Source organism: Sinohyriopsis cumingii, chromosome 14 (genome assembly GCF_028554795.1).
Source record: "Sinohyriopsis cumingii isolate HCF-2022 chromosome 14, ASM2855479v2, whole genome shotgun sequence".
NCBI classification, from domain to species: Eukaryota; Metazoa; Mollusca; class Bivalvia; order Unionida; family Unionidae; genus Sinohyriopsis; species Sinohyriopsis cumingii.
The window spans coordinates 32,557,019-32,576,117 of NC_142974.1; the positions used below are offsets into that span (position 1 = coordinate 32,557,019).

The 19,099-nt window shown below is 35.6% G+C and overlaps 1 protein-coding gene across 5 annotated transcripts in view; it reads left to right on the plus strand.

Annotated features, from left to right (window-relative positions):
- The window catches only part of LOC149783531 (extracellular sulfatase Sulf-1-like), a 212,231-nt gene that overhangs the window by 43,302 nt on the left and 149,830 nt on the right, over positions 1-19,099 (plus strand). Inside the window, exon 2 of one of the 5 annotated variants that reach the window (XM_089931783.1) lies at positions 7,247-7,355. The exons of the other annotated variants lie outside the window; for them this stretch is intronic. The gene's annotated coding sequence lies outside the window, so the exon portion shown is untranslated. The remainder of the gene's footprint in view (positions 1-7,246; positions 7,356-19,099) is intronic. 5 annotated transcript variants of the gene reach the window in all.

A 19,099-nucleotide genomic window follows, 5' to 3' on the forward strand; every position in this document is an offset into this window, starting at 1 on the left:
TACGGTCTGTTGGGTTGGTCATTTATGCGATTCTTATGTGAGGCTGTTGGGTAATTTGTCATTTTTGCAGACTGGTGGTCACAATTATATTATTCACCATTGTAACTAGTCCATTGTTGTTTAATTGTCTGTTGGTAATTCGATCAAGCTTTGAGGTAACATTGTAACTACAATACCTTTTTGCCATTAGTGATCTTGAATAGAAATTTTTATTGGTTATGTTTGATAGCGAGACGCACGAAAAGACAATATTTATGTTAGTTGGTAATTGGTGAACCTTGTAGTTACAATTAGTATTCATTGTTCATCTTGAGTATACTTTTCCACAGCATTATGGCGCCTTATTATGTTTACATTGAAGTTTGTTTTTTTCTTTGCTCTCTCTCTCTCTCTCTCCATATTCAGTACACTGCAACTTCTTTTGGGGGCAATGATTATCGATTTCAGTTTGTATGAGTTGTAGGTCATTAAAATACTTTTTTAATTTAAAAAAAAATTGGTTATTGTGTGTGTGTGTGTATATATATATATATATATATATATATATATATATATATATAAAACACAAAGCACACAAGAATGCCCACCCCCCACCCCATGTTTTTTGTTGCATTGGTTTTAAAATTAAGGTATTTAGGTAGCTTCTGTTTTTCACCCAATGGGAAAAAGTGCTAGGGTTGGCAACAAAATGTAGGGACAGTCAGCTGACCAGAAACATTTTTTAAGCATGTATTTTTTTGGCGTAAATACTTTTCAGGTTTGTAATTTTAAGATGCTGAAATTGGTTATTTGCACAATATGATTACCTTACAGCTTGAATCATACAGTTCATTTGAAAGAGGACTTGAGTATGGATTATTATTGTAGACAATAGAGACCAACCATTTAGTTTTCAAGGTGGGATAGGGGTAGGGCCAGAGATTTTCTTTTTAACTCCGGATCATTCATATTTTCAATTATTATAAAGGATAGACTTTTTTCTTCTAAAATTATTCTCTTAAGTATAAAAGATATTTATTTTCTCTATATGGTTACAAAATAAAAGAGATATTATTAATGTCGGTAGCCAGGTAAGATAAAAACAGTAGCTCTAAACTAGTAGTTTTATCAACGCAAGTTGTTTTATCAAAACGGTCATTCAGTACACAAGAGAACTTAAATTTGGATTATTATGCCATCATTTAAATGCAAGCATTTGTATTTTTGGTTTTTACGATTATCATATTGCAGCCTGAATCATACGATCTCTAGTCTCAAGAGATTTGTAGTTTTAGTTTATACGATTATCATATCACAGCCTGAATCATACGATCCATAGTCTCAAGAAACTTGAATATGGATTGTTATTGCAGATATTAAATGCCACTGCAGCTCTTTTGGCACTGTTGGTATAGTCCAGCTTCGATCAGCTTCAAACATTGGAACATAAACTGATGGTGACTCGTATGTCAGTATGTACAACTATGAATGTTTTATAACTCTGTTTGTTGCAGCTGGTATAAGGAAGAGAGTAGCGTGGAACCAGTATGTAGAATGAATATGAATTGTTAAGAAAATGCATTGGGACAAAAAAAATGTAACAAGAGATTCAGTTTCTATTGTTGCTGTTTTTGTCCCCAACTTACAGCATTCTTAACATGCTTGCCTAGTCTTACATAAATTGTCAATTGACTCTGATAAAACCTTGTTATTTTGTTTTTGTTACACAACAGTACACTGATGTGTCACAAATAATTAGATCTGCAGAGTTACAAGAGTGAGGGAAGTTGTCTTGTCTGAATTTCGTGACCAACTTTTTAATGTTTGGCATGAAGCCGGTTTTTTCTTTCCAACCAGGATTTTAAAAAAATTCTTGTTTCTCAAGATAAAAGATAATGAATCCAATTCTTCATCTTTTCCTACAGATCTGAGGAAATTAATTTGTTTCAAGCTATTTGCAGGGTCCAGAATTTTTTTCTAAAAACCTGCATGCACCCCCCCCCCAATTTTTAAAGAAATCATTGGTCCATTATTGCATGTCCTTTCAAGGAGATAGATACTGGATATTTTATCCTTTACTGAGGAGAAATAGGTTTTGCTCTAGTCCAGGCATTGGCATGCTGTGACAAGTCCATTCAGTTGTAGAGTTCTGTTTGCCATGTCATATTTGTCCCTTTAATTTAATTATAGTTAATAGTACTTAACATTACAAAACTACAACTCATATGGTATGCCTTTCCAAAGAGTCTGCCATGCTGCAAGTTGCAAGACACCTGGTCTAGTCTCTTTCAGCACTACCTCTTTACTGATGAAAGTTGGATGCAGGATATGGTTGGTGTTTGATGAAAGGTTATTTTGTGCTGAAGCAGTTGGAATAAAGTTCCTTGACCATAGACTCGTGCCACAGCAGCAGACCTGGCCAGGTCTGAGCAGGATTCAAGTCTGCATCCTTCTTTTATGCCAACACATGAGCTGTGATGGTCTAGCCTGCTAGACTTGTCAAGGGGTAGAAGACTTTGATAATACATGGTTATCCCTGGACATACAGCTTGGAAAATCAGGTTGCCCAGCAGATATTTTTGGGTACATGGTAAATAACTACATTTGTCCCTCCAAGAGTGTGATAATCAAAATTATTCACTATTTTTGTCATATATATGATTCCAACAATAGTTTTGGGACCCCCTCCCCATCCCTTGAATCAGGCATTTTTCATCTTTAAATGAGTACTTTGGGAAATTTTCAACACAGGCTTACGGAATTTTTCACACAGCCTTATAGCTTTTAAGCTCCTAAACCATGTCACTCATAAATTTTGTTGCAATCTATTTTCATATGTCCCTTTATAGCAGATAAAAATAATGTTATAAACCAAAATTGCCAGTAATTATATAATTTTCTCATTTTTGGTAGGAAAGTTGCCTTTTTCAATAGCAGTAGCAGAAGTTGCTGTTGTTGTGCTCTTGGTATAAAGAGTTTTTTAAATAAAAAAGTACTTAATATGAAACAAATTTATCAGTTCATTCATATTGCATAGTATCAATTAAGGCTGCATTATAATAATTCTGTTTCCTACTTACAGGTGTTATTGGAATAAAAGTGCTCTATAATCACATGGCACCATTAATTAGTTTTAAATCAAATTAAAGCTCTGAGTTTTAAACCAGACATGTGCAACCTTCAGACCTCGGTTTTATCTGCTTATTTACATCATTGGGTGTGGTTTTTAAAAGTGCTTATCTGGCCTGCATCCTGGAGGAACTTAAATTTTCCTGTTTTAAAGGATTTGCAGCATATTTGTCAAGCAAACACAAGTCAGCAAACTTAAATACTAAATACTCTTTAATACTGTATTTCATTTTTACTAAATAAAAGCATGGAATAAAATGTTATTTAGAAGCATGATTTGGTTCATTAGAAGTAAAGTAGTCAGAAAGTCATTTTGTGTTGTTTCATGCTATACTAAGCAATTACTGAACGTCACCCTCTTAGTAAGAGGGGTGGTTTAATTGGGTTTGGCTGGCATTATCCAGAGGATGACCTCCCTCAATATTATAGCCCGGTGGGAGTGAAAGAAGAATATAATTTCAACAGAGAACTGAGAGAGAATACTGGGAAGAAATAAACAATACGAGCCTCCTTTTGACAAGAAAATAACAAATTTAATCAGAACAAATTAAAATGGCAATTCCACTTCAAGTTAGATTATCTAAGCAGAATTTAACTGGTATGTCCAATTTGGATTTATTACATCATCATAATGAAGATGAAAAGAGCGCAATGTCCACGATCGATTGCATCACCTTCATTCACTTTGTCCGCATATCAACGTCTCCTAGTTCATCCTTCCTAAACTCTATGTTCAGCCCCTTCATGGACTTCCTGGTCCTTTATTCTGACCTCGTCCTTCTTTCTCTTTTTTCCCCATACTCCTGTCTTCGGACTGTCTCGTCTTCCTCTCAGAAAGCTCTTTCTTAAAGGACAAATTTACCCCATAATTCCGTATACCCACTATTTAGAAGTACATACAATTCACTTAAAATTATTCAGAGCATGTTGCTATCCGCACACAGCATAAATTCTGACTTAGTATGGTAGGACATTGACTTCGCTTTCCAGTGGCAGGTCTTAACTTTCCACTTGAACATCTACCAAATATTACCGTATTATTTTATATATGCTACGACATGTTCAATTACTTTTGCATGAAATTCAAAAGAAATATAACTCACTGCATTCTTTAACTACAAGATTATCCAAGCATTACAAAATCAGATATAATTAGGTAATTATCGTTAACTCACGATGGTCTGTAGTGTCCTAACAACAATGGAAGTTATTTCATATAACCATATGAAATCCTACACATATGAACATTGGATCCCATGCATCAATTCTTCCAATGAACTAACAACTGTAAAATTAAAAAGGTAAATCGCATAACAATTCTATCATCACCACTTTCCATGAAATTGAATAATATAAATTGCATAACATCTCTAGCATCAACACATTCCATGAATTGAATAAACAATACATAATATGGAAACCTAGTCATAGCAAATACAGTTTCATAAAACAAACAATTATAGAATATTACGTGAAACTAAGATTGCCTACCTTATCGCTGTTTTTTCTATCAGGACTTGTACATCCTAGCACTAAACATGCCTTTCTTTTTACACAACAACCACCTGGTCACTTCCTTGTTTCACGAGGAAAGCACTAACCAGTTTTATGCTTTCGCCGGAGTCGACTAAGTTTCTTCTTTTAGGAAATTTTCAGACTAAAGAATTTCGACTAGGGTCGTCACTTTAAAGTCAGATTGCTCTGAAGGGTATGCCCTAATTTATTCTACCCAGTTGTAGGAGGTGGTCCCTAATCTTTCCCAAAGAAATAATTCCTTTCATCAGATTTAGACAGCTCAAAATCTGTGTATGACAGTGTGTGACAATTTTCCTTTGAAAATTTGATAAGTGGACAATTAGGTTCCTACCAAGTGGTTTGGGTTGGTAGCTGAAATGCTTACTTTCTAAGGACTGTGTTAAGATAACCCGGTCAATTTCATTGTGTCGGAATGCTGTCCCTTTGATGTTTACACTGACATGGGGGGAGATGAACGAAGAAAGGTCAAAGTGACCCTTCGCAAAGTTTTTTCTGGCTTAACTGCGATAAGACTTTAATTGTTCAATGCATTCAACTTCAACATTTTCTGTAATTCAAAATTCAACACTTCACACATACCATAGTTTCGGATACGGGAGGTCGTGTGTTCGATCCCCAGGCGAGTCATACCAAAGAGTTACAAAAATGGTACTAACAGCTGCCTCGCTTAGCGTTCAGCATTAAGAGGTTAGCGTTAGGACTGGTCAGCCTGGTGTCAGGATAATATGACTGGGAGGGACATGATGCTACATGTCTGCGGCAGAGCTAGACATCACTATAAACTGTCACACTGCAGACGTTGTAGCGATATGACTGAAACATTGTTAACACATTAACCCCTGGAGCTTTTTGTCATTTTCGCCTGAAAATCGAGTAGGAAACACATTTTGAAAGATATTTATGAATAGACTCGAAAACACCAAATCCCTGAAGATCTCTCAATAACGTACTGCCTAGTTGTGTTAGAAACATGCAGAAGGGTAAAAGTTGCAGTTCTTTTGTTGCTTTTTTTATTTTATTTTGCTAAACGGAGCCATTATTTTTGTATGGAGACCACTCTTTATTCCAAATGCCCATCTTATTCTACTTTTTGCAAAGGCTCATCTGTCTGTTTGCAATTCATTCTGGTTTGCCTTAGATCTGAGACCAAAAAGTCTAAAATCTGGACACACAATTGATTCCGACCACGGGTGAATTTTGGGTAGAAAGAAGTCGGGTCCAAAAAATGAGTTTTTTTTATATCTGTATTTTGTAGTACAACTTGATATTCCAGGTTATTTAGTATCATTGTAGAGCTACATCTGTCTACGTTTCTATAATACCACCCACTTTAGTGTATCATGCATGACCTTGACTCTACAGAGCTTGGCAGTAGGCTACTACCTCCTGCCCCGTTAAGTCATCGCTAGGGGTTAATGTGTTAAAGCTATGTTAAAAATACAAATTACACACACACATACCTTTGTTTAAACCATATTTATTTTGAGAAATTTTCTGAAATATAATTACTACCATATGATTTTGGGGATCAGGTGAAAGTACATGCTTATTAGAACAGTCTTCACAAAGCATACGTTGGAAGATGAATTGCATGCCATGTGTTGAGTATCAGTAATTAAAAGCAAAAATTGTTTGTATTGACCATTAACAGCATAATATTGTAACCATAATTTTACCTAAGACATTTGATTTTACTCATTATTGCTGTCTCACCTCTTAGTCTCTCTGCTTTGGTTCACGTCTTGGGCTAGGCCAGTGTGAGAAAGCTTGCCAGTTGCTTCCATGGGTTGGTGGTTCTTACTGGGGTTTTCCCTGGGTTCTTCCTCCACCAATTATACTGGCAGCCATATATAGCCTATCATGCCCTGAAAAATGATTTTAAACCCAAGACATCTTAACCATAAAAAAAACTTGTAGGTGCATTTAATGATAATAACTCAAGGTCCAGTTTTGACCCTAATATCAGAATAAAATTGCCTCCTGGGCCAGAACAGGCAAAGTTAATGAAAATAGTTAGAAGTGGGTGTAGAAAGCTTAAAATAGCCACCTTAGACTAATGCATGATTTTATGTCACATTATTTAAAATTATGATGAAATATTATTAAAAGTTTATAAAAATACTAAAGTATTTCATATTTTGCTTCACCATGGTTGTTGTATAACATTAAATGGTAGCCTCTAAATTCACAACACAGTAGTAAAATGAATATAATGGGAATTATGTGTATGGACTAAAACTGCAGTAATATATTCTTCAGAGATTTGCATGTTTTCTTTATATATGTAAATTGGTAAAAATAATTCCTAGATTATTAGGTAAAAACACACTGTATTAAAAGAATTACATTGCAAGAATTATTAGATGTGTTGAACCAGTTTATCAAGTCCATTTTCTTCTCCCCAGATTATATCTATCAACAAAAAAATTAATAAGCCATTTATATCTATGTCATGAGCAAACAAGCTGTATTAGCGTTACAATGTTACATAAGGACTGGGTACACATTTAAATTCACATAAAACATGGATACACTTGTACTTTGATTTCATTGTGTGCATTTTTTTGGCTCTTATAACAGTGCATTTCATTGTACTTGGCAGAATTTCAAGACACTGCACTGCCTATGTAATAAGAGATATCCCTAGCTGAGATTTTCGGGACCCTAAAGGTCAAATCCTGCCCTTCAGTTCAACTTCAAGAGGTGTTGAAGTAAGTGCAGGAGACCCATATTGATCAGGGTATAATTCAATCACACAGCATGACTAGTTGATTTCTACTGCCTTATTTCCTCTAATGAATGTCTGACTTCATGGATTTCATTAATGAATGTCTGACGTCATGGATTTCATTAATGAATGTCTGACTTCATGGATTTCATATTAGTCTATGTGTTATGTGTTGTAATATACTCGCATGCAAGTCCACCATCGAAAAACTTGGACCCAGATCTGCTGTTGCATAATCTGCTGGCAGATCAAGGGTGGTGTTCTTTGTTCTCCCAGTTACTCATAACAAAATGTTAACAGTATTGCTTATGTTACAGTGATAAAGGTAATTATTATTATTACTATTATTATTATTTATTATAAATGCTTTTTTTATTCTGACTTTGATTTCTTTATGCATATCTTGGAACATATATGTACTTTACTGAACATTTAATAGCCACTTTTGTGCCAAGTTTCTTAGTTGCTTTGTATCTCTGTGGATTGAGTGGATGCCTACACTTTTCGGTGTTACACAGTGAATAAGCCAAAGTCAGTTCTGATTGGTGGTTATTGATTATTCTGGGCTGGAACAAGTAATAACCACCAGTCAGAACTGAATGTAGCATATTTCACTGTGTGAGAAGTGTAGGCCTCCAAATTTGATACAACGAGAAAAGATATAAAGAGCAGAGAAATTTTGCATAAAAGTATATAAGTAATCAGAAAAGTACTTAAATCCCAACCTTTTTTGGGCATGACCATAAAATATTTTTTTCTGATCTTCACCATCCTGTTTACTATTTTGATAAGTATTACCACCCTGAAAAAATATCCTGGTGACCCTCCAGAATGTCCTTGCAACCCTGATTTGCATTGAAACCTGATTGTTGGGAACCACTGACTTAAATCATACTTGGGGGAACCGGTTTGGAATGTCTTCTTTATGTTATCATTGGCTAAACATGTGACAAGATGAAAAATTAGCACTGAATTGGGTTGTGGAGGTCCTGATTTTGAGCCACACAAGATAGTTACCTTGTATTCATTTGTGTAAGTAGAGTGGGTGTTGTCATTTTTTTTCTTTTTCTTACTGACACACACATTTTAAGTGTCTGTTCCTTTGAAGGCTGACTCTGATCAACTCAATTTAAAGAATAAAAAGGCAAATGACTAATAATTATTCCTGGTTGCTAAAGATTAAAGTAACTGTATAACGTAAATATTATTGTTTTGTATTGAATCTTCACTTCTTATCTTGATATGTGTATCGAAAATGCACAATTATTGATTCATCAGTGTATCATTGAAATAGTTTCATCTTACCACCCATGTCCCAGTAGTATACTCAATTATAAGCCTTGTCCATCTGCAAACAACACAGACCCAGATCTGCTTTTACATAATGCGCCTGTAAATCAGGGTATGTGTTTCTTGTTCTACTGATTATTTCTAACAAACAGCATAGACCCAGATCTTCCAGTGCATTATGCAATGACAGATCTGGATCTATGCAGTTTGCAGTTGGATGACCTTTAAACAATTATATAGAGTACTGTGCAGTTGTCTTGATAGCATTGAATTTTTTGTATATCCAGAAATCCATAATTATCTAATTTTTGTCTTTTAATTGTTTTCATGCAGAAAATTTTGCATTCCCGTATTGTTACTACACATATTTATATTTAATAATGATCAGATAGTTATTATTATTATTACTTACTTACTTACTTACATCCAAATACATAAATAATAAAAGTATATGGTAAATTAAAGACAATTTAGAAGTCATATTTACATGAATGTACATTTAGATCCATCTGTATATTGATTTTTTTTAATACAGAGTAGTTCAACTGTTCCTTTGACTGAATTTTCTTATTATTTATGTTGTCAGGTACAGGAATTCATTTTATTCTAATTTGGCATTAAAACTTTAACACTTGTATATTTGTTACCAGTCAAAGTTGTATTACTTTTCCCTGAATCTACTGCCTAAAACATAATGCATTTACAGGGCAATGTTTGCACTCCATGACCTATATGCCAGGAAGTGTATTCAGTTGTACACCATTTGGCATCTCAGTTCCTAGAGCTGGTTCATTTCTCTGTTAAGTAGATCAACTAGTTGAAGGCATGTCTTCCTTCTCAGTATGTCACTATTGATAACCTTTAAGAACATTGTTACTGTTGGTAAGGACCAGGAGAGGACACAAGTAAAATAGTACCATGTATATCACCTGTCCACGCATGTACACTCATATACACAGTGTTCCCATTTAAAAAATCAACCTGTATTAAAGATTTTCTCATCTTTATTGCTTATAATTGATAGCTGTTTGAAGGTCTATTCTTGGAACAAACTATGATCATAGTACTTCCTTAGAACTTCCTTTACTGCATCTTCAGGTGTTATCCAAGAGGCGTTTTATGTAAGTCAGCAGGGTTTTCCTTATCAGCTGGGAGCTGGATGATTTACTATGGCTATTTTTACTTTTTTTAAAAACAACCTATTTTCTCGTTGGGGGAGGTCCTCCAACCCAACCCAACCCACCTACTTTGGCAAGTCACCCTCCAGCTTTAAATCTGATGAAAGGCCTCAAGTAATGGCACATGTTGCATTTGATAGAAAATTGCATGTGTAGAGAATTTATTTGTATTTCTTATTGCACTGGTTTTAAAATAGGTTAAGCAGGGTTGTTTTAAAACACAAATATATATATATATATATATATATATATATATATATATATATATATATATATATAATGTGATGAGGTGGCCAGGTGGTCTAAATAGCTCACCATTATGGATCACTGCTATCTCACCTCTGTCTGCGTGAAATTCGAGTCTCGTTTCTGCCATTGTGGGTATGCAAGAAAGCTTGCCAGTAGCTTCTCATGGGTTGGTGGTTCTTTCCGGGGTTTTCCAGGGTTCTTCCTCCACCATTAATACTGGCCACCATGTATAGCATATCTTGTGCTTTGAAATGGCGTTAAACCCAACAAGAACAACAACAACAATATAATGTGATGAAATGGTGGGGAAAAGTGCTATAGTCATCTGTGAGAAACAGGGATGGTCGGCTGACTAGAAACAGTTTTTTGTTTGGTCTAATGCTCTGGCAGTTCTGGGTCTGTGCAGTTTGTTTGGATTAATTGCATACTTAAAGAATTTATTGAAAAGGGGACTTGAGAATTAACGAACAAGAAATTTGGTAAAATTTTAATGTCTCAACTACTTCAAGTACATAATCCAAAATCAGTCATTACAACCAGTTTACTATTTAATGACTGCTAACACAAGTGACAAAGGGGAATATATGCCTGAAGTTTCATGGCCATAAGTACAATGGTGTCAGTAGAACATTAAAAATACATGCATGACACTTCTACCTACATACAACTTCTGTCTCTGGTGGTCTCAAACTTGAACACATACATCAAAAATTTCTTTACTGTATACAAAAAAGTGTATGTGATCACTACAGCCTACTTTCGCCAATTGTAGTACCCTCCAAAGACATGTTACAATTTAGTCATATTGATAGGATTGGTCAGCAGTCACTTGAATTTTGCACATGCAATATACAAGGCAGTATCGGAACATATAAATGCTTCCTGTATACTTTGCCAAAGCAGTTGTGATCCCTGTGATAATTGTAACTAACTGCACATTTACAATCTCTTTGAATACCCCTGATTTTAGGTGCTACAATTCAAAACACAAATTTCAGCAAATTGATTTTTCAACTGACAAACCCACACTCTGTCCAGCCCTCAGATCTGCAATGGGTAAGAGGCAATTAATGTTAGGTGTAACCATGGCTGCTGTGAGGTTAGTGAGTCCGACTTGCAACCAAAAGGATGTGGGTTCAAATTCTACCATTAGATCAGTCCAGATTGGGTACACAGGTGTGTCTTTGGGCAAGTCAGTTAGATCAAATTGCCTTGGACTAAATAACCTAATATCAAACCTACATGCACATACAAAGTATCTGGTGCATGTACACAGGTAATATAATATCCATGTCTGGCTTGTAAAGGATGTCCAAGTAGTGTTTGGTGTATGTGTGCATGTCTATCTTGTGAAAGATGTCAAAGCACTGTCAGGTGTATGTGCACATGTCTATCTTGTGACAGATGTCTAAGCACTGTCAGGTGTATGTGCACATGTCTATCTTGTGACAGATGTCAAAGCACTGTCAGGTGTATGTGCACATGTCTAGTGAAAGATGTCCAAGCACTATCAGGAGTATGTGCACGTGGCTATCTTGTGACAGATGTCCAAGCACTGTCAGGAGTATGTGCGCATGGCTATCTGTGACAGATGTCAAAGCACTGTCAGGTGTATGTGCACATGTCTAGTGAAAGATGTCCAAGCACTATCAGGAGTATGTGCACATGGCTATCTTGTGACAGATGTCAAAGCACTGTCAGGTGTATGTGCACATGTCTAGTGAAAGATGTCCAAGCACTATCAGGAGTATGTGCACGTGGCTATCTTGTGACAGATGTCCAAGCACTATCAAGAGTATGATGTGCACATGGCTATCTTGTGACAGATGTCCAAGCACTATCAGGAGTATGTGCACATGGCTATCTTGTGACAGATGTCCAAGCGCTATCAGGAGTATGTGCACATGTCTAGTGAAAGATGTCCAAGCACTATCAGGAGTATGTGCACATGGCTATCTTGTGAGAGATGTCCAAGCACTGTCAGGAGTATGTGCACATGGCTATCTTGTGACAGATGTCCAAGCACTGTCAGGAGTATGTGCACATGGCTATCTAGTGAAAGATGTCCAAGCACTATCAGGAGTATGTGCACATCTCTATCTAGTGAAAGATGTCCAAGCACTATCAGGAGTATGTGCACATGTCTAGTGAAAGATGTCCAGGCACTATCAGGAGTATGTGCACATGTCTAGTGAAAGATGTCCAGGCACTATCAGGAGTATGTGCACATGTCTAGTGAAAGATGTCCAAGCACTATCAGGAGTATGTGCACATGTCTATCTTGTGACAGATGTCAAAGCACTGTCAGGAGTATGTGCACATGTCTAGTGAAAGATGTCCAGGCACTATCAGGAGTATGTGCACATGTCTAGTGAAAGATGTCCAAGCACTATCAGGAGTATGTGCACATGTCTATCTTGTGAGAGATGTCCAAGCACTGTCAGGAGTATGTGCACATGTCTATCTTGTGAAGAATGTCCACACACATACATCACTTATTTAAGCTTCATTGTCATTGTCTATTAGATATGATGTTTTGCTTTAAAACAGCTTTTTTCACAAATCAGTTCATTACACCTACCCCTTTAACTACAAATGCAGAAAATTTGGAAAGGTGAAATAGTGTCATCAGTATAAATAAATTTTTGTCTGGTACACTTTTCTCTTTACATTATGCAGTCCTGGTTCAATGTTCTTCTATTTTAATCAATCTTTCTCTTCATAGACGTCTAATAATGTCAGACAAACTGACATTTACATTGTTCCTGATGGGTACAGTTCTTTGAAGCTAAGAAGGTGTCCAGTAAGGAAGTACTCATTTAATTAAAGAAACAAGAACAACCTCAAAATATCCATTTGTAATAAATTAGATGTATTAAAGAAGATTGCTCTGGAGTCCACTAGAAGTCTCAACCATAGCCCTTTAGTCCATGAATGCAGTCTGTATCATTTTCACCTGATTTAAAAGTTGTATAAAATTACATCCATAAAATTATTCTTTAAATAAGCCTTCCTATCACCTTATGCTGATGTGAATTTTTCCATTAACTCGTTCGCCATTAGAGCTTGGTCACCCAGGGCCCACGACTTCCAATTCTTTCTTATCTGTCCACCTTCTGGTAGAGCATATCATGTTATGACACAATCCGTCCATAGTTAAAAGATCGAATGCCAAGTTTACTTTGACTGAAAGGAGAAAAAGGATTTCAGCACAGTTACATTAGTTCTGCATTTCATACCTTAGAGGGGCTCCAAGTGGTCTAAAGTGCTCTCCGTTATAGATCACTGCCATCTCACCTCTGTCTGCGTGGGTTTGAGTCTAGGATTTGGCCAATGTGGGTATGTGAGAAAGCTTGCCAGTAGCTTCTTGTGGGTCGGTGGTTCTTCCCGGGGTTTTCCCGGGTTCTTCCTCCACCATTAATACTGACTGCCATACATAGCCTATCATGTGCTGAAAAATGGCGTTAAACCCCACAGCAACAACATACCTTAGACCATACTTTGTGGATAACTCTCACATGGGGTAAGGAAGAAGCCTGTTGATTTTGGAATCAAAAGGTCAGAATCACTCTGACTGAAAGAAAAAGAGTTTCTGCACAATAGCATTCATTGTACATCACTGACCTGGGCCAGTTTTCATGGATGACTTGCAGTTTGATAAGGAAGAAACCTTATGATTGGGAGGTCAGAGGTCAAGGTCACTGACTGAAAGAAGAAAAGTAATTTTTGTACAAGAATTTTAGTTCTTGACTGAATACCTCCACCAAAGTTTGTAGATGACTTGGATGTAAGGTGAAAAAGAAGCCAAAGGTCAAAGTTATTTTTACTGCAAGTTGAAAAAATTGTTTTTTGACCTGTGACTTTAGTTCTAGACAAAGTACCTTTTCCATGTTTGTTAAGGGTTTGCACTTTAGGTTTAGAGAGTCCCATTGATTTTGGACTCAAAGGCCAAGGTCATTGTGGCTCAAAGAAAAATGGAATTTGGCAGAATGACTTTGTTCTAGAACAAGTTATTTAATTAAGAATAAAGAAACTTAAAGATTCTTTTATTTTGAGGCAGATGGTCACTAAAATTTTTAGTCCAATAAGAAAATACTGGTTGTTCCATAGAGACTTTTTAATTCAAGACTTCATACCTTGACCAATGGTCCAGTTCCTTGAGACCCATTGGTCAATAATCTCTTTACAGTCATCGACATGCTACTAGTGCCTGCATAGAGGACTACTAAACACCGGACTGGCATGTAATGTGTGATTCAAGATACTCTGTTATACATAGGACTGGCAATTACATTGTAATGTGTCATTCAAGATAATCTATTATACACAGGACTGGCATGTAATGTGCCATTCAGGATAATCTATTATACAAGGGACTGGCATGTAATGCGCCATTCAAGATACTTTATTACATACAGGACTGTCATCTAATGTGCCATTCAGGATACTCTATTATACACAGGACTGGCATGTAATGTGCCATTCAAGATACTTTATTGTCAAAAAAGGGTATTTGATCTTATCATCTCTTCTCATCCTACCACGCTTTGACACATTACTGACACAATGTAGGTTTAATTTATGGTTGGCATACATATGCAGTCAGGTTTTGCAATTTTCTTTGGGTCCATTGTTTATGGAAATATCTTGAAAAAAATGGTCAAAATTGAGCTCTTTTTAGAAATCAGAGACTGAGTGTTTATTTAGTATTTGTGTGACCCTTTTTAACAGTACTGATGGACATTCACAGATGTGTGGGAAGCAGTCTAGTCGTTCATTGCTTCCATTGTTTTGGAGGGGGGGGGTGTATGCATTTACCATATAAGAAAAACATGTTCAGAAACAATATGCCTCAAGAATGGGGAGGTGCATGTATGTGACTGCATGTACACCTAGTTAGTATTGGAATGAAAACAGAGCTTTGCATGGATCTCTTGGTACAGAACACTGTAGTAGGTTTGAGATTATTTCAGATGTTGTGAAAACTAGGAATTTCAAATACTTTTTCATAGTGCCACAGCTGTAATCAGAACTATAATCAACTTTAAAGCAAAGAGTAGCTTCAACATTTTTCATGGATGGTTGTAATAACATGCAATGAATTTACAATTTAAACACAATTCAGGCTGCTTTCTCTCCAGTAGTAGTGGTTTATTTGGTTTTACAGCATAGCAGCACAAAATGTTTACATAGTTCCAAGGTAATTGTAATAAAGAACCTTGCAAATGATGTGCCGTAACAGCGAAGATTGATCCGATGGTATGATTTGAACCCAAACCATTTTAGGGTTACGAGTCCAGCATATGCGGGGCCCAGAGTGGCCGAGTGGTCTAAAGCGCTCTCCATTACGGATCACTGCCATCTCACCTCTGTCTGCGTAGGTTCGAGTCTCGGATTCAGCCAATGTGGGTATGTGAGAAAGCTTGCCAGTAGCTTCTCGAGGGTCGGTGGTTCTTTCTGTGGATTTCCCGGGTTCTTCCTCCACCATTGATACTGGCCGCCATGTATAGCCTATCGTGTGCTGAAAAATGGCATTAAGCCCTACAACAACAAGTACAACAACCAGCATATGCCTGTATTAAACAGTAACTTGATCCAGTGTGTTGAATTTAACTTTTTACATGCATGTTACTATAACTATTATTTTCATAAGAAAGGTAACATGGGACTTTTCGGCTTTTCCTCAGATTATAACCCAGAAAACTAGTGGAATGGGAACTTTTATTTTCTGATACAGCATGCATAGTTACATTGTAACTCATTTTTTGTCTTAAAAGTCCATTATTCTTTGATCTCGAGGGTCGGTGGTTCTTTCCGGGGTTTTCCCGGGTTCTTCCTCCACCATTAATACTGGCCGCCATGTATAGCCTATCGTGTGCTGAAAAATGGCGTTAAACCCTACAACAACAACAACAACAACCATTATTCTTTGACATTACTCAAAATAGCCCCTATTCCCATACATGACTCCAAATGACGAGTTCCCAGACATGACTCAAAATGGACATTATTCTCAGATATTGCTAAAAAAAATCCCTTATTCCTGGACCTGGCTCAAAATGGCCTTTATTCCAAAACATTACTCAAAATGGCATGTGTTCCCAGACATGACTCAGAATGGTTCTTATTCCCGGATATGACTCAGTTATTGTCTTTATTTGCAGACATTGCCTAAACTTATTCCAGGACATTACTCAGAACATCAACCAAGCTGGTTTATAGATCAAATGCATGTTGCCCATAATGTTATTCCTCACCAATGATTCATATTCATGGGGCATGGAACCATCATAATTCTGATTGTTGTATTTATTGGTTGTTAGTAATATCATTGTACAATAATTATAAAAACTGGAAGTTAGTAAAATTGTTACTTTACATTTGATTAGCATTTTGTTTATTCCACCACCACCACTTGTACATGCATTCATTGAATTTGTTATCATTCTCTCCATACTGCCTTTCCGTACACAATATGGTCAGCAGTTATATATCCCAATTACCACCTTATAACAGATTATAGAGCCCAATTATCACCTTATAACAGGTTATAGACCCCAATTACTGCCTTGTAGCAGGTTATAGACCCCAATTACCACCTTATAGTTGATTATATGTCCCAATTACCACCTTACAGCAGATGATTCATGAGAAAAAAATGATTTTTTTTCTCCAAGTTGTTGAAATACTGTAGTGTATTTGGAATACTGGTTCTTTGTTTTTTATTTTTATGAGCATAAAACAAAGTAACTTGAAAATTAAAATTTAAGTAGAAAATGACTATTTTCTAAAGCATTATCATTTTTATACTGTTTTAATGCACAGCTATAATTTAAGCTTTTCTGTACTTCACAAACTTTTGAACTAGTTGCTTGAAGGCATTAAATGTTAACAGGTAATGAATGTTGATAGCTCTATCTGCCTTATGGCAATACCTTGACTGTAGTTACTTAATTTGTATTTACATATTTAAAGCATTTTGAGAATAAAAAAAATGTTTTCGTTTCAGATTTATAAGATTGTATACATGTATGTATCACAAGTTGATGTATTTTCCATTGCTTCATCACTTAACACTGATAAAGAGGACATGTACTTTACAACTACCTTGTGTTTTGTTGAAACTGGAAACCATCATAACAATCGATTCTTTCGTTTTGTTTTTGTTCTGAATGTTTGCACTTGTCTTGTTTTTTTTGTTTTGTTTTTTCTAAAGAATTTAAAGTTTTATTTTCCACCTTGTTTGATAGAACTAGAGAATTTAGCACAACATGAAGTTTACATTAGCAGATTTCTCCAGTCAGGAAGTCTGGTAAAACAAAATCTGCAAGAAATAAATATATATATATATATATATATATATATATATATATATATATATATATATATATATATATATATCCTTTCTTAAGAAAAAAAATCTTGGTACACATAACAATATACTGTTTCATGTTGATTGTACTTGAAAGAACGTGTTCCAAAATAAATTTATTAAAGATATATAGTGAATTTAAATCTTACTTTCAGTTTGTCCTAGTTCATTTAATGTTTGGTCCTGGATCTGTCAGTATATGGAAAGCCTAAGCACCAGTTTTTGTCAGATTGAACCCAAACTAAGTGCCTCTTGTCTCAGCAAAGTGCTTTTTGTGGTAAACCTCAGTATGTTAGACAATAACATGCCAAGTGGTTTTTCAGTGCTTCTCCACTAATCCGATATGAGTCTGGTATTGGACTCAAAATTGGTAAAGTAGAAGTTGTAAATTTCTATCTTTTGCTATTTTATAAAATGTAATTCCAGATCACTTGGAGAAAGCTAGATGTCATTTGACTGCCTAAGTCTGTTCACTTGTAACGTGTTGGAGTACAGTATTTAGCTTGCTATGACACCGATATTTTTGCATAGATAAAGAGACAAGCAATCAAAAATCAAAAATATATTTACATGTCGGAGGTTATTTTCTTGGACTTTACTCATAGTTAAATATCCATCATGAGGTAACGGTCATTACAGAGAAATTTATGGAAAAAACGTACCCTGTCACTAATTGTTCCTAAACTAAAAGGTGAAGTAGTATTTAACAATTCATTTGAATTAAAAATTGATGATTTAAGATCATAAACTCCCGTTCTCAAATACACAAAGAAAAATGGTATTTTGGTAACTAACCAGCACTGCCAATTTAATGCAGGTTGCATTATTGGCATCAACCAAACAGCCGATTTAAATACTGTATATGCCTTTTATTAACTTCATTTTCTTTCACAAGAATGTTATGGTATATTTTAAAATTGTGTAAGCATTTTCTTTAATATTATTTAAAAAAGAGGCAGAAGTTTTCAGATTACTTGTGGAGTTTATCAGACTATGATACAGATAGGAAAAAAGTGGTGTTGTATAGATAATGTCATGATCTAATCACATTATTTCAAGCTCTACAATAATCATCAATTTTACAGAAGTGACAGGAAGGCTGATACTATACCAATTTGATTATGATCAGTATTGTTCTCTATACTTATGACAGTAATGTCGATACTATACCAATGTTAACCCAAATTTCTACGTAATAAGTAGTGTCAAACTTAACATCAGATGACCATAGTAAATATATTTACTATATACATAAACTCTTGCATACCCAAAATGTGATACTAATAATAAACTGTTGATTGACATGTACACATCTTTTAGTAATATTTCAAATACAGTAAACTGCAGATGTATGTGTGTATTGTGTTCCTGAGAAACCTTGCGCATATCAGATTTGCACAACTCGAATCCATCCATCATTGCTGAGCTTGAGCACCTCAGTTTGTATTTTTCTGCTTGTTATTAGTATTAATATTAATTCATGTAAAGATGATGTGGGTTGGATGAATATGCATAAATTAGGAGTTTACTGTACATAGGTTCCAAGCCTTTCATCACCTGAAAAAGTTGTGCATGAAAGGGTAATTCATATTTATCTTGCACAATAGATACCAAACTTGTGGTAGATTATTGATCTGC